General features: G+C 51.8%; 1 pseudogene; it reads right to left on the reverse strand.

Annotated features, from left to right (window-relative positions):
• Positions 1-10,300: 10,300 nt before the first annotated feature.
• On the reverse strand, positions 10,301-10,904 carry LOC125541505 (annotated as a pseudogene).
• Positions 10,905-12,195: the final 1,291 nt, after the last annotated feature.

Consider the following 12,195-nt stretch of genomic DNA (forward strand, 5'->3'; position numbering starts at 1 on the left):
AACATCTTCGTCTTGTGCTGGAAAAGCTTCGAGAGCATCAACTGTATGCTAAGTATTCCAAGTGTGAATTCTGGCTCCCCGAAGTAACCTATTTTGGGCATTTCATCTCCAAGGATGGTATTGCCGTCAACCTTGAACGAGTTCAGGCTATTCTCGGTTGGACTCCTCCGAAGAATGTCAAGCAAGTCCGAAGTTTTCCCGGTCTCGCCAGCTATTGCCATCGATTCGTCGAGAACTTCTCTAAGATTGCCAGGCCTCTGACTAATCTGTTGCATAAGGGTGTCAAGTTCGAATGGACAGACAAGTTTCAGGAAAGTTTCCAGGCGCTCAAAGACAAGTTGACTTCTGCCCCAGTGCTTGCTCCACCGGATACTAAGAAGGGCTTCGTCATTTACTGTGACGCCTCCCATCAAGGATTAGGCTGTGTCCTAATGCAAGAGCGCAGAGTGATTGCTTATGCCTCTCGTCAACTGCGCCCTCATGAAGAAAACTACCCAGTTCACGACCTCGAGCTTGCTGCTGTCATTCATGCACTGAAGCAGCGGCGACATTACCTTCTCGGTAGTCATTGCGAGATCTTCACCGACCACCAAAGTCTGAAGTATCTGTTTACTCAGCCAGATCTGAACCTCCGTCAGCAGAGATGGATGGAGACTGTTACAGACTTTGACGTGGGTATATCCTATACCCCCGGCAAGGCAAATGTAATGGCTGATGCCTTGAGCCGCAAGTCTTACTGCAACCACCTCCAGGTTCACAAAGTTCAGCCCTCGCTTGTCGAAGAATTTAGAAAGCCGAACCTTCATATTGTTCCTCCTGGAGCACTCGCTCCCCCTCCCCCAAAGTTTCAGAAGATGAATCTTCGTGTTGTTACGAAGGGTTCTCTCAATACCTTGGTTGTCTTACCAGATCTCATAGATGGTATAAAGACTATTCAAGGTTATGACTCGGAAGTCCATAAGATTAAATGCCATCTAGCAGAAGGAAAGCCCTCATTCTTCACTATCGCTGATGATGGAGCCTTGTACATCAAAGGCCGCCTAGTGGTACCATGTTCGAGGAAAAACCTGGATCAGACTAAAAATGTTATGAAAGAAGCTCATGATACGCCTTTGTCTATTCATCCCGGTAGTACAAAGATGTACCAGGACATCCGACAGAGATTCTGGTGGTCTAATATGAAGCAGGACATTGCTCGTTATGTTGCTGAGTGTGACGTTTGCCGTCGTATCAAAGCTGAACATCAAAGGCCTGCTGGAACTCTGCAACCTATCTCTATTCCTGAATGGAAATGGGACCATGTTGAATTGGACTTCGTCATTGGATTTCCTAAATCGCAGAAAGGTAATGATGCTATTCTTGTCGTCATTGATCGGCTTTCTAAAGTTGCACATTTTCTGGTGGTCAAAGAAACAATCACTGCTAGTCACCTTGCAACTCTCTACATGTCTAGAATTGTTTCACTTCACGGTATTCCACTGGTTATCAGTTCAGACCGTGGCAGCTTATTCACTTCAAGATTCTGGGCAAGTTTCCAAGAAGCTATGGGAACTCATCGGTCGTTCAGTACTGCATTTCATCCTTAGTCGCAAGGTCAAGTTGAACGTGTCAAACAAGTGCTCGAAGACATGCTTCGAGCTTGTGTAATTTCCTTTGGCAAGAAATGGGAGGAATCTCTTCCATATGCCGAGTTCTCTTATAATAATAGCTATCAAGCTAGTCTGAAGATGTCCCCCTTCGAAGTGTTATATGGACGAAAGTGTCGAACCCCTCTGAACTGGTTAGAAACTGGGGAACGTCCACTCTTCGGTCCGGATATTATCCAACAGGCCGAAGAACAAGTTCGCATTATTCGCGAGAATCTCTAGACCGCTCAGTCACATCAGAAAAGTCAGTATGACCGTCATCACAAAGACATGGTCTATCAACCTGGCGAAAAGACTTATCTTCGAGTTACACCAATGAAGGGTGCTCACCGCTTCGAGATCAAGGGCAAGCTAGCCCCTCTCTATATCGGTCCCTTCACTATTCTCGAAAGGAGTGGAAAAGTGGCACATGAACTGGAGCTTCTGCCGAACCTTTCTCGGGTTCACGATGTGTTCCACGTGTCACAGCTCCGCGGTTGCTTCAAGGACCCAATCCGAGCAGTGGATCATGAAGTGCTCGAATTGCAACAGGACCTCTCCTATAAAGAGCATCCGGTCCGCATTCTCAATCAAGCTGAACGCCACACACGTCAGAAGGCAATCAAGTTCCTCAAAGTCCAATGGTCGCACCATTCTGAAGATGAAGCCACCTGGGAACGTGAGGACCGCCTGTGTGATGAATACCCCACACTGTTTCCTTCTACCTCCTAAATCTCGGGACGGGATTTCTTGTAGTGGAGGAGTTTTGTAACGCCCGGGTAATCAAGCTATAGTAATTCCACGCAAATGGCACCATGGTAACTGTTGCTAATCTACCGTTAGTTCAAAGCCGATTCAAAATTCAAATTTAAAATATAGTTAAATAATAAAAAAAATTCAAAAATTGAAACAAAATGTTCGGAGCATGCCAAAAATGGCATTTATAGAGCAGCAAACACCTTTTTAGGAATTGCCAAAATACATTAAAACGAAATAAAACAGAAAGGTTAATAAAATAAAGAAAAGAAAATACAAAAAAACAGAAAACCAAAACTAACAAAAAAAGAAGGAACAACACCCCCACTGGGCTCCGGCCCAGCTGGCCTGCCCAACTAGGCCAAGGCCCACCCCCACTTCCCTTATCCTCCCCCACCCGGTGAGACCCACTCCCCCCACCAACACACCCCACTCCCCCCCGCATAATATCTCCCCTCTCCCCTGATAGGATCGGGATCGAGGGAGGAGACCAACTACGCCGGCGCCCGGAGCCACGTCGACTGCGCCGCCCCCGCGCCAGGACACCGTCGCCGGCCTGCCTCCCCGTCGCTCGGTCGTCCCCGTCTCACCACCTCGACCCCCGCTGCCACTCCCCTACTTCCCTCCATGAGCCTCTCCTCTCCTCCCATGCTCGCCTGCGCGCGCTCGTGCTTGCGCTCATGGCCGCGGCCTTGTCCCGCGCCGTGCTGCCGTGCCGCGCGCGCATGCCCCTGCATCCTCGCGCCCTGTCTCCTCGCGCATGCGCTCACGCCCCGCGGCCTCGTCCTGCGCGCGCCCGCACCGTTCCGCACGTGCACACTGCCGCGCACCACGACGTCCCCGGGCACGGCCACGCATCGGCCGCGGCCTCTGCCCACACCCCCACGCACCTGCCCCGCTGCCGTGCTCCGCGGCCCCCGTGCCTCTCTCGTTGCTGCCTCGCGCCCTCTCCTCCTTTGCACCCGCGCCCCGTTCGCTCCTCGAGCTACTGCTATGCTGCACACGCGCTGCCAGCTGCTGCGGCCGCCGCCGCCCCACGCCGTGGCCTCGCACTCACCACCGCTGCTCCCGCCTTCCCCGCTGATGGCCGCCGCGCCCGCACCTCGCCGAGACCGCGCGCGCCGTCCTGCATCCCTCACCGCTATCGCTGCCCCTGTTCGCCCCGGCCTCGCCTTCCCTCTCCGCGCGCCACGCCGGCCGCCCCGCCTACACCCGCCTTTGTCGCGTCTTGCCGTCCTGCCCGTGGCTGCGCTCGTCGCCGGTGGCCGCGACCTGCGACCCGCTTTCCCCCTCCGCTCATCGGCCGGCGTCCTCGCCATGGTCGACGCCCTCCCCTGGCCGCACCATGGGCACGGCCCCAGCTGCGCCCTCCGTTGCCTCCGTGCGGGTTCGCGTGCGCCCACACCCGATAATGCCCGTTACGCCCGAACCCGCCAAGACCCCCTGCCTATGACAAGGGGGCCCCACCACAGAACGAAAATGAAAAAAAAGGTTTTAAAAATTAATAATAAATAAAATAATAATTAATTAATTAACTTAATTAATCTTGATTAATTAAACTAAACAATTAATTAAACTAATTAATCATAATTAAGATTGACCAATTACCTAATTAAACTAACCACTGTTAGTAATTAAGTAGTCAATGATAGTGGGGCCCACCCCCCTAATTAATCCTGATTAGGTTAATTAAACTGGATAATTAAATGTGTCACTGACAGGTGGGACCCACCTGTCAGGTTGACCAGGTCAACTGCTGATGTCATGGTGACGTCAGCAAACACTATTCTGGATAATGTTGAATTAAAATAATTAAATAAATCCTAAAAATGATTTAATTCTTTTAAAATTAATATAAAATAAACCGTAACTCGGATGAAAAAACTTTGTACATGAAAGTTGCTCAGAACGACGAGACAAATCTGGATACATGGCTCGTTCGTCCGCCACGCATCCCTAGCATAGCGAACACGCAACTTTCCCCCTCCGGTTCATCTGTCCGAAAACGCGAAACACCGGGGATATTTTCCCGGATGATTCCCCCTTCACTGGTACCACCTCATACCGCGTTAGGGCACCCCTATCACTGATACTTGTCATGTCATGCATCACTATGCATCTGTTTGCTTAATATTTATTGTTTCTTCCCCCCCTTCTCTCGCTAGACACCGAGACCGACGCCGCTGCTACCTAGTACGACTACGGTGTTGACGACCCCTCTCTCTTGCCAAAGCAACCAGGAAAGCCCCCCCCCCTGATCACCAGATATCGCCTACTCTTCTCTCTACTGCTTGCATTAGAGTAGTGTAGCATGTTACTGCTTTCCGTTAATCCTATTCTGATGCATAGCCTGTCATTGTTGCTACAGCTGTTGATACCTTTCCTGCAATCCTAAATGCTTAGTATAGGATGCTAGTTTATCATCAGTGGCCCTACATTCTTGTCTGTCTGCCATGCTATACTACGTCGGGTGTTGATCACGGGTATATACTATACATATTACACATGATATATGTTGTGACTAAAGTCGGGTCGGCTCGTTGAGTACCCGCGGTTGATTCACGAATTGGGGGCTGGAAGGACATACTTTCCCGACGACCCTCTGTGTGGATGTTTGCGGCGGAGCGACAGGGAAGGTTGAGACCACCCAGATGAGAGGTGGGCCTGGCCCTGGCCGGCGTTCGCGGTGTCTTCAAGATAACATGCTTTACGAGATCTTGGTATTTGATCTGAGTCTGGCTACTGGCCTATACGCACTAGCCATCTACGCGGGAAAAGTTATGGGCACTCGACGTCGTGGTATCAGCCGAAGCCTTCGTGACGTCAACGACTAAGCGGCGCGCACCGGGTTGGACCGCATAACGCAACTTCCTTTGTAATGGAGGTTGCTTGGTCTGCTCACCGGCCGCGTACGCAACGTGCAGGTGTGCAATGGGCGATGGGCCCAGACCCCTGCGCGCTTAGGATTTAGACCAGCGTGCTGACCTCTCTGTTGTGCCTAGGTAGGGCTGCGACGTGTTGATATTCCGAGGCCGGGCATGACCCAGAAAAGCGTGTCCGGACAAAGGGGATCGAGCGTGTTGGGAAATGTGGTGCACCCCTACAGGGAAGTTAATCTATTCGAATAGCCATGATCTTCGGTAACAGGATGACTTGGAGTTGTACCTTGACCTTATGACAACTAGATCCGGATACTTAATAAAACACACCCTTCCAATTGCCAGATACAACTGATGATCGCTCTCTCACAGGGCGACGAGGGGAGGATCATCGGTTAGGAATATGCTATGCGATGATACTTGGTGAACTCACCATCTACTCTCTTCTACATGCTGCAAGATGGAGGTTGCCAGAAGCGTAGTCTTCGATAGGACTAGCTATCGCCCTCTTATTCCGGCATTCTGCAGTTCAGTCCACATATGATACCCCTTTTCCATTTGATACCAATGCATACATATGTAGTGTAGCTCCTTGCTTGCAAGTACTTTGGATGAGCACTCACGGTTGCTTTGCTCCCCCTTTTTCCCTTTTCCTATACCCGATTGCTGCGACCAGACGTTGTAGCCCAGGAGCCAGACGCCACCGTCGATGACGACTACTACTACTCGGGAGGTGCCTACTACTACGTGCAGCCGGCTGACGACGACCAGGAGTAGTTTAGGAGGATCCCAGGCAGGAGGCCTGCGCCTATTTCGATCTGTATCCCAGTTTGTGTTAGCCTTCTTAAGGCAAACTTGTTTAACTTATGTCTGTACTCAGATATTGTTGCTTCCGCTGACTCATCTATGATCGAGCTCTTGTATTCGAGCCCTCGAGGCCCCTGGCTTGTAATATGAAGCTTGTATGACTTATTTTGTTTGTAGAGTTGTGTTGTGATATCTTCCCGTGAGTCCCCGATCTTGATCGTACACGTTTGCGTGTATGATTAGTGTACGATTAAATCGGGGGCGTCACACCCCAACCGCGTAAGGAACGCAAAATCAAGGAACATAACACCAGTATGACGGAAACTAGGGTGGTAAGAGTGGAACAAAACACCGAGCAAAATGCCTAGCCTTCCACCCTTTGCCAAGTATATAGATGCATTAATTAAATAAGAGATATTGTGATATCCCAACATATCCATGTTCCAACATGGAACAACCTGCTATGCACCTGCAACTAGCAAGGCTATAAGAGGGGCTGAGCAAAAGCGGTAACATAGCCAAACAACGGTTTGCTAGGAAGGTGGGTTAGAGGCTTGACATGGCAATACGGGAGGCATTATAAACAAGTGATAGGTAGCACAACATAGCGATAGAACGAACAACTAGCAAGCAAAGATAGAAGTGATATCGAGGGTAATGATCATCTTGCCTGCAGAGAGCTCAGAGTTGTTGAAAGCTTGCTCCTCGTAAACGTACTCAATAGGTTCCTCTTTCACGATCTCATCTCCTGGCTCTACCCAAAGCAAGAATACAAGTAATGGAACAACAACCAATCATGGTGCAATGCACAAGCAACATGATGCAAGACATGGCATGGAATCAGGCTATGATGTGCAATGCATATGGGTACTCTGGAAGGGAAAATATGATAAAGGCATTAACTTGGAAAATCAAGCATGCCGCTGGAAAGAATGAGTGATTTCGGTCAAAATCGATATAAGGATCACTGGAAACGGATGCACGGTTTGCAAATGACAAGCAAAACAAGAATGATGCAAAACTGCGCTTAACAACATCATATCACTTATGATGCAACAATAAACTATGCTACATGACTCCAACATAGAAACAAAGCACATTTCCATAAAGTACACGTGAACCTCTACAAATCATGAACACTAAGCTCCTGCTAGAACTCACTAGAACAAGCTTGAAATAGCATGGCAAAAATGCAAATGATAACAGCTTCATAGACTTAGAGAAAATACTAAACATGGCATAAACATCATCATGTAGCAATGTTTAGAGCTAGCAAACAACTTGCTACAGGAAAATATCATGGAAAACAAAGGTATGGCATGCTTGTACTCAAGGAAAAGAATAAAACTCGCTTACTGAACTTTAACCAAAGATGCATAGAAAATGAGGTAGCACCCATGCAAACATGGCAATTGATATGATCAGTTTCAGACTTAGAAGGAAAACAGAGCATGGGAGAAACAGATTCATGATAGCAACTTTGCAAGCTCATTCCACTCACCACAATGCATTTCATGGAATCACAAGGTAACCAATAGTAAGTAGACACATTTATGAAGCTAAGCATGGCAAGAGCAACTTCATAGGGTGCATGGATCACTAGCAAAACACATGGCAAAAATGAACTTCATGTAACAATTTGCCAGCAACAATATTTAGCAAAAGTAGAGCATGGTAATGACAAGCTAGAGTACTCCATAATTGCAACCAGAGGCATGAATGGATAGAGAATAACAATATCTTCAAAACACTCTTAGTGAATTACCTCAAAATGAAGCCTACTTTGCATGCTTGTGCTAGTCACCACAGAGCTCATAAAAATACAATGCTTGCACCACTGTAAATGTGGCATGGAGATGCTCCAAAAACATGCAGACATCATGCTCATAGGATGCACACACAAAATGCAATGAAAATGACAAATCAGCAAGTTATGGTAAATTCCAGCATACAACATCATATATCACTTTTGCAACGAAGGTTGGGGCATCAATATGGACAGTAACATCCATGCAAATGACGCTAACATGAAGATCATCACGAGACGAACATTTTGATATGTCATCTGCGCAATTCGGAGCTACGAACATGGAGATATGGCATGACGAACATGGGCACATAATGTAGAAATTTCAGGACTTTGAGAAATTATACCCTTTCGGATCTAGGGTTTCGGGCAGCGCGGATTCCGATGCACCGGTGGATCTCGCCGGAACTTCGCCGGAGATGGAGAGGGAGGATGACGGATGTGACGCCCCAAGACCGGCGCTCCAGATGCCTTCCATGGATTTCGAGTTTCGCCGCGTGTTTTATTTGTTTGTTGCATTCATCTTTGCATCATGTGCATTTCATCATGTCATCATTTGCATTGCACCGGCATTTCGTTGTCGTCATGTTTTCAAAACTTGCATCCGTTGATAGTTGCCTCTTATTCCTCGGCTCTGTTGACCTTTCTCAGACCGACCATTCTTTTGTTACCCGACCGTTTGACCATCTATACACAATACTCAAACCCCTCGCGCGCGTCCGAAAGTTGTCCCGAACCCGACCCGGGCTGTCATTATCGTCGGATTCGGATCATCCCCAAACATCCCTAAAATATCTTTGGTTCTTTGTTTGGGTTTTCTAACATATTTATTCTGGTCTGTCCAATTACGATCGAAGGGACCGAATAGCCCTAAGCCTAGCCCACCTACTATATATATACCGATCAAACCCTAGTCCAATCCATCCATCCCGTCTCCGCCGCCAGCCGACCAACTCCCTCCTTCCTCGAGATCCTCCCAGATCCCCTTCACTCCAACCAGCACAGCCAAGCCTCCACCTTCTCCTCCAAATTCCCACGTCGCTGTCACCGTCTCCATTTGCCAAAGGATCACCAGCAAGCCAACTACTAGCGCTCACCTCCAGATCCACAAATACATCCATCCAGATCCACCCCTCGCTGAGCCTCCGTGCAACAGCCGCCTCCCCGTGCGTGTCTCCTGCATCTTTGTCCTCCAGCCGCGCCCGAGGCAGTCGCCTCCTCTTCCCCGAGCGCCTCGGCCATCTCCTTCCTCGGGACCCTGCACGGATCCAGCCAGCCCGCTTGATCCGGACCGGACCGAGGCAATAGCCTCCATCCTCGAGCGCGAGAGGAGCTCGCCCGAGGCTCCCGTGACCATGGCCCCGACTCTAGCCGCCTTCCTCCGCTGCTCTGCTCTCTCTACTTCCTCCCTTGCCTCTCTCGTACTTCATCTCGATCTCTCTCTCAATTCTCTCTATCGTTCTTTCTCCAGGTAACAACCCCCCATGGCGCCGCTGTGCAAGCCCGTCATTCCCGGCCCAAAGTGGCCTATGTTCGTTGCGCCAGACCTCTTCCGCACCAGCGCCATCTCGCTTCCTCGCCGTCTTCAGCGACGACCAGAGCGCCAAGTCCCTGCCGGCCTCGTGTTGACCTCCTCGCATGCGCCCCGCGCCAAGCCGCCATCGTTGCCTCTGCTCATGCCTGAGCACGGACGTCGCACCATCTCCTGCCTCCTCATCCATGCACCCCCCTGCAGCCTCACCTCCGGCCGCGCAGGTGGGCAGCCACCGCTCCCGAAGCATTGAACGAGGCCATGCCCTGCTCCTTTTCTCTCCCATCTCCCTTTCTTGTTTTTCCTCGCTCCATCACATCTCATTCCTGCCATGGACAGATACCAACCGCAACCGCCGTGAGGGACGCCCGCACTATTGTTGCCGCGGCCTTCCTCTTCTTCTCGCTCAGCAGCACCTCCCTCTCGCTCACTCTCTGACACAACAAAGAAGGAGGATGAAGAAGAAGGACGCAAGGACACAAGTGGTTTTGCCGGAGCATGAACTTCGCCCGCCGCACGAATGGTGTCCTTGTTTTTTCCTCGAGCTCAGACTCGATCAGGCAATTTACAACGGTGGAGGGAGCTGGCCTTTTATCCCCAGCACGCACGGACGCGCTGCACCACGCTCCCACTGCGCACACCCCACGTCCATGCTCCCAGGCCCGCGTATCCGCCGCGCACGCACGCAAACGCTGCAGGCCGGGTCAAGCGCCCCGACGTGGTCATCACTCCGTTTCTCTCGCCTACACACAACGGCCCACACGCTCGAACGCGAGGACACACACGCACGCACACTTGGTCACGCACACACGCGACCCAGGCTGCCATGGCCGAGCCCGACGCGTCCCGGGCTCTTCCACGGCTTATTCCCAACACACTCCCCCTAAGCCGTGAACTAGAGGAGGCCGTCGTCCTCGACGCCGGCGACATCCGCCAGCCGCGCGCGCTCCGCCGCCGGCTCCCTCCGCAGCTTGGGGCAGTCTCTCTTGAAGTGGCCGCGCACGCCGCACTTGTAGCAGGGTCCACGCCGGTTCCCGCCGCTGCTCGACGCCACACTCTTGCCATCGTCGTCGTCGTCCCGAGCACCGCCGTGTCGACGCTCCCGCGCTGCCCACCGCGCCGCCGTCATGAGCAGCTGCTCACCCCCGCGCTCGCCGCCATCTTGTCCAGGACGCCGAACCCGCTCGTCGAACGCGCGCAGCCGCCCGAGCACCTCGTCAAACGCCATGTTCGTCACATCGCAGAATTGCTCGATGCCGGCGACGACGGGGAACAGCCGATCCAGTACGGTGTCCAGCAGCTTCTTCACGAGCGCCGCGTCGCCCAACGTCTCCCCGAGGTTCGCGTACCTCGCCGTCATCCCGGCCGGCCTCCCGGCGTACGCGTCCAGCGCCTCGCCGTCCGCCATCTTCAGGCGGTCGAACTCCCCATGCAGCGTCGCCAGCCTCGCCGCGCGGACCCGATCGGCGCCGACGAACCTCACCTTCAGGGAGTCCCATACCTCCCTGGCGGTGGGCTTTGTCGCCACTGAGAGCAGCACGTCCTCCGGCAACGCTCGGAGCAGCAACGCGCGCGCCGTCTTGTCCTTCCTCGCGTTCACCGCCACATCGCCTGGCGCCACCGCCTCCCACAAGATGCGCATGTTGAGGATGGCCTGTGCCTTGATCGCCCAGACGGTGTAGTTGTCCACCGTGAGCATCGCCATCGCCATCGACGCCGATCCGCCCGCGCCACCGCCGTGAGGAACCAACGCCATGGTCACTGGTGATCGCCCGAACCGAAGCTCTGAATACCAATAGTTGTTGCCGCGGCCTTCCTCTTCTTCTCGCTCAGCAGCACCTCCCTCTCGCTCACTCTCTGACGCAGCAAAGAAGAAGGAGGAAGAAGAAGGACGCAAGGACGCAAGTGGTTTTGCCGGAGCACGAACTCCGCCCGCCGCACGAACGGCGTCCTTGTTTTTTCCTCGAGCTCAGACTCGATCAGGCAATTTACAACAGTGGAGGGAGCTGGCCTTTTATCCCCAGCACGCATGGACGTGCTGCACCACGCTCCCACTGCGCACACCCGACGTCCACGCTCCCAGGCCCGCGTATCCACCGCGCACGCACGCAAACGCCGCAGGCCGGGTCAAGCGCCCCGACGTGGTCATCACTCCATTTCTCTCGCCTACACACAACAGCCCACACGCTCGAACGCGAGGACACACACGCACGCACACCTGGTCACGCACACACGCGACCCAGGCTGCCATGGCCGAGCCCGACGCGTCTCAGGCTCTTCCATGGCTTATTCCCAACACGCACTCCCTCTCCTCCGCGTTGCCGAGACCCTGCGCAACCTCGCCATGGCCGCCAGCCTCGTTGTTTCCTCGCTGTGAGCAACTTCCGTCATAACTGAACCTTCTTTCTTTTCCTAGATCCGTTCTGGCATGTATAGTTTATTTACAATGGTCACCATGTTTCTCCACTAGCTTAGTAGTAGCCCGACTGGTCAGGGATCCTTGCTCTGTCCAGGAGGTCTCAGGATCGAGTCCCAAGCGCCTCAGGTTAATCTGTCAGTGGTCTGCACCGAGGTTCTCAATCTGGCCCAGTATTGTTTTTTTCTCTGCATAATGGTTTTTCCTTTTTTTTCTAGGGTTTACTATTTTACAAAAAAACCCCTAGTTTTCATGCATATAATAACTCATGAACTATGTATCTTATGTAAAGACTTTAAATATGTAAAATGATTAGAATTTCATCTAGTTTCATAGTATGCTGTTTTCATCCATGTTTAAAATGTTTAAATGTG

Source organism: Triticum urartu, chromosome 2 (genome assembly GCF_003073215.2).
Source record: "Triticum urartu cultivar G1812 chromosome 2, Tu2.1, whole genome shotgun sequence".
Lineage (NCBI taxonomy): Eukaryota > Viridiplantae > Streptophyta > Magnoliopsida > Poales > Poaceae > Triticum > Triticum urartu.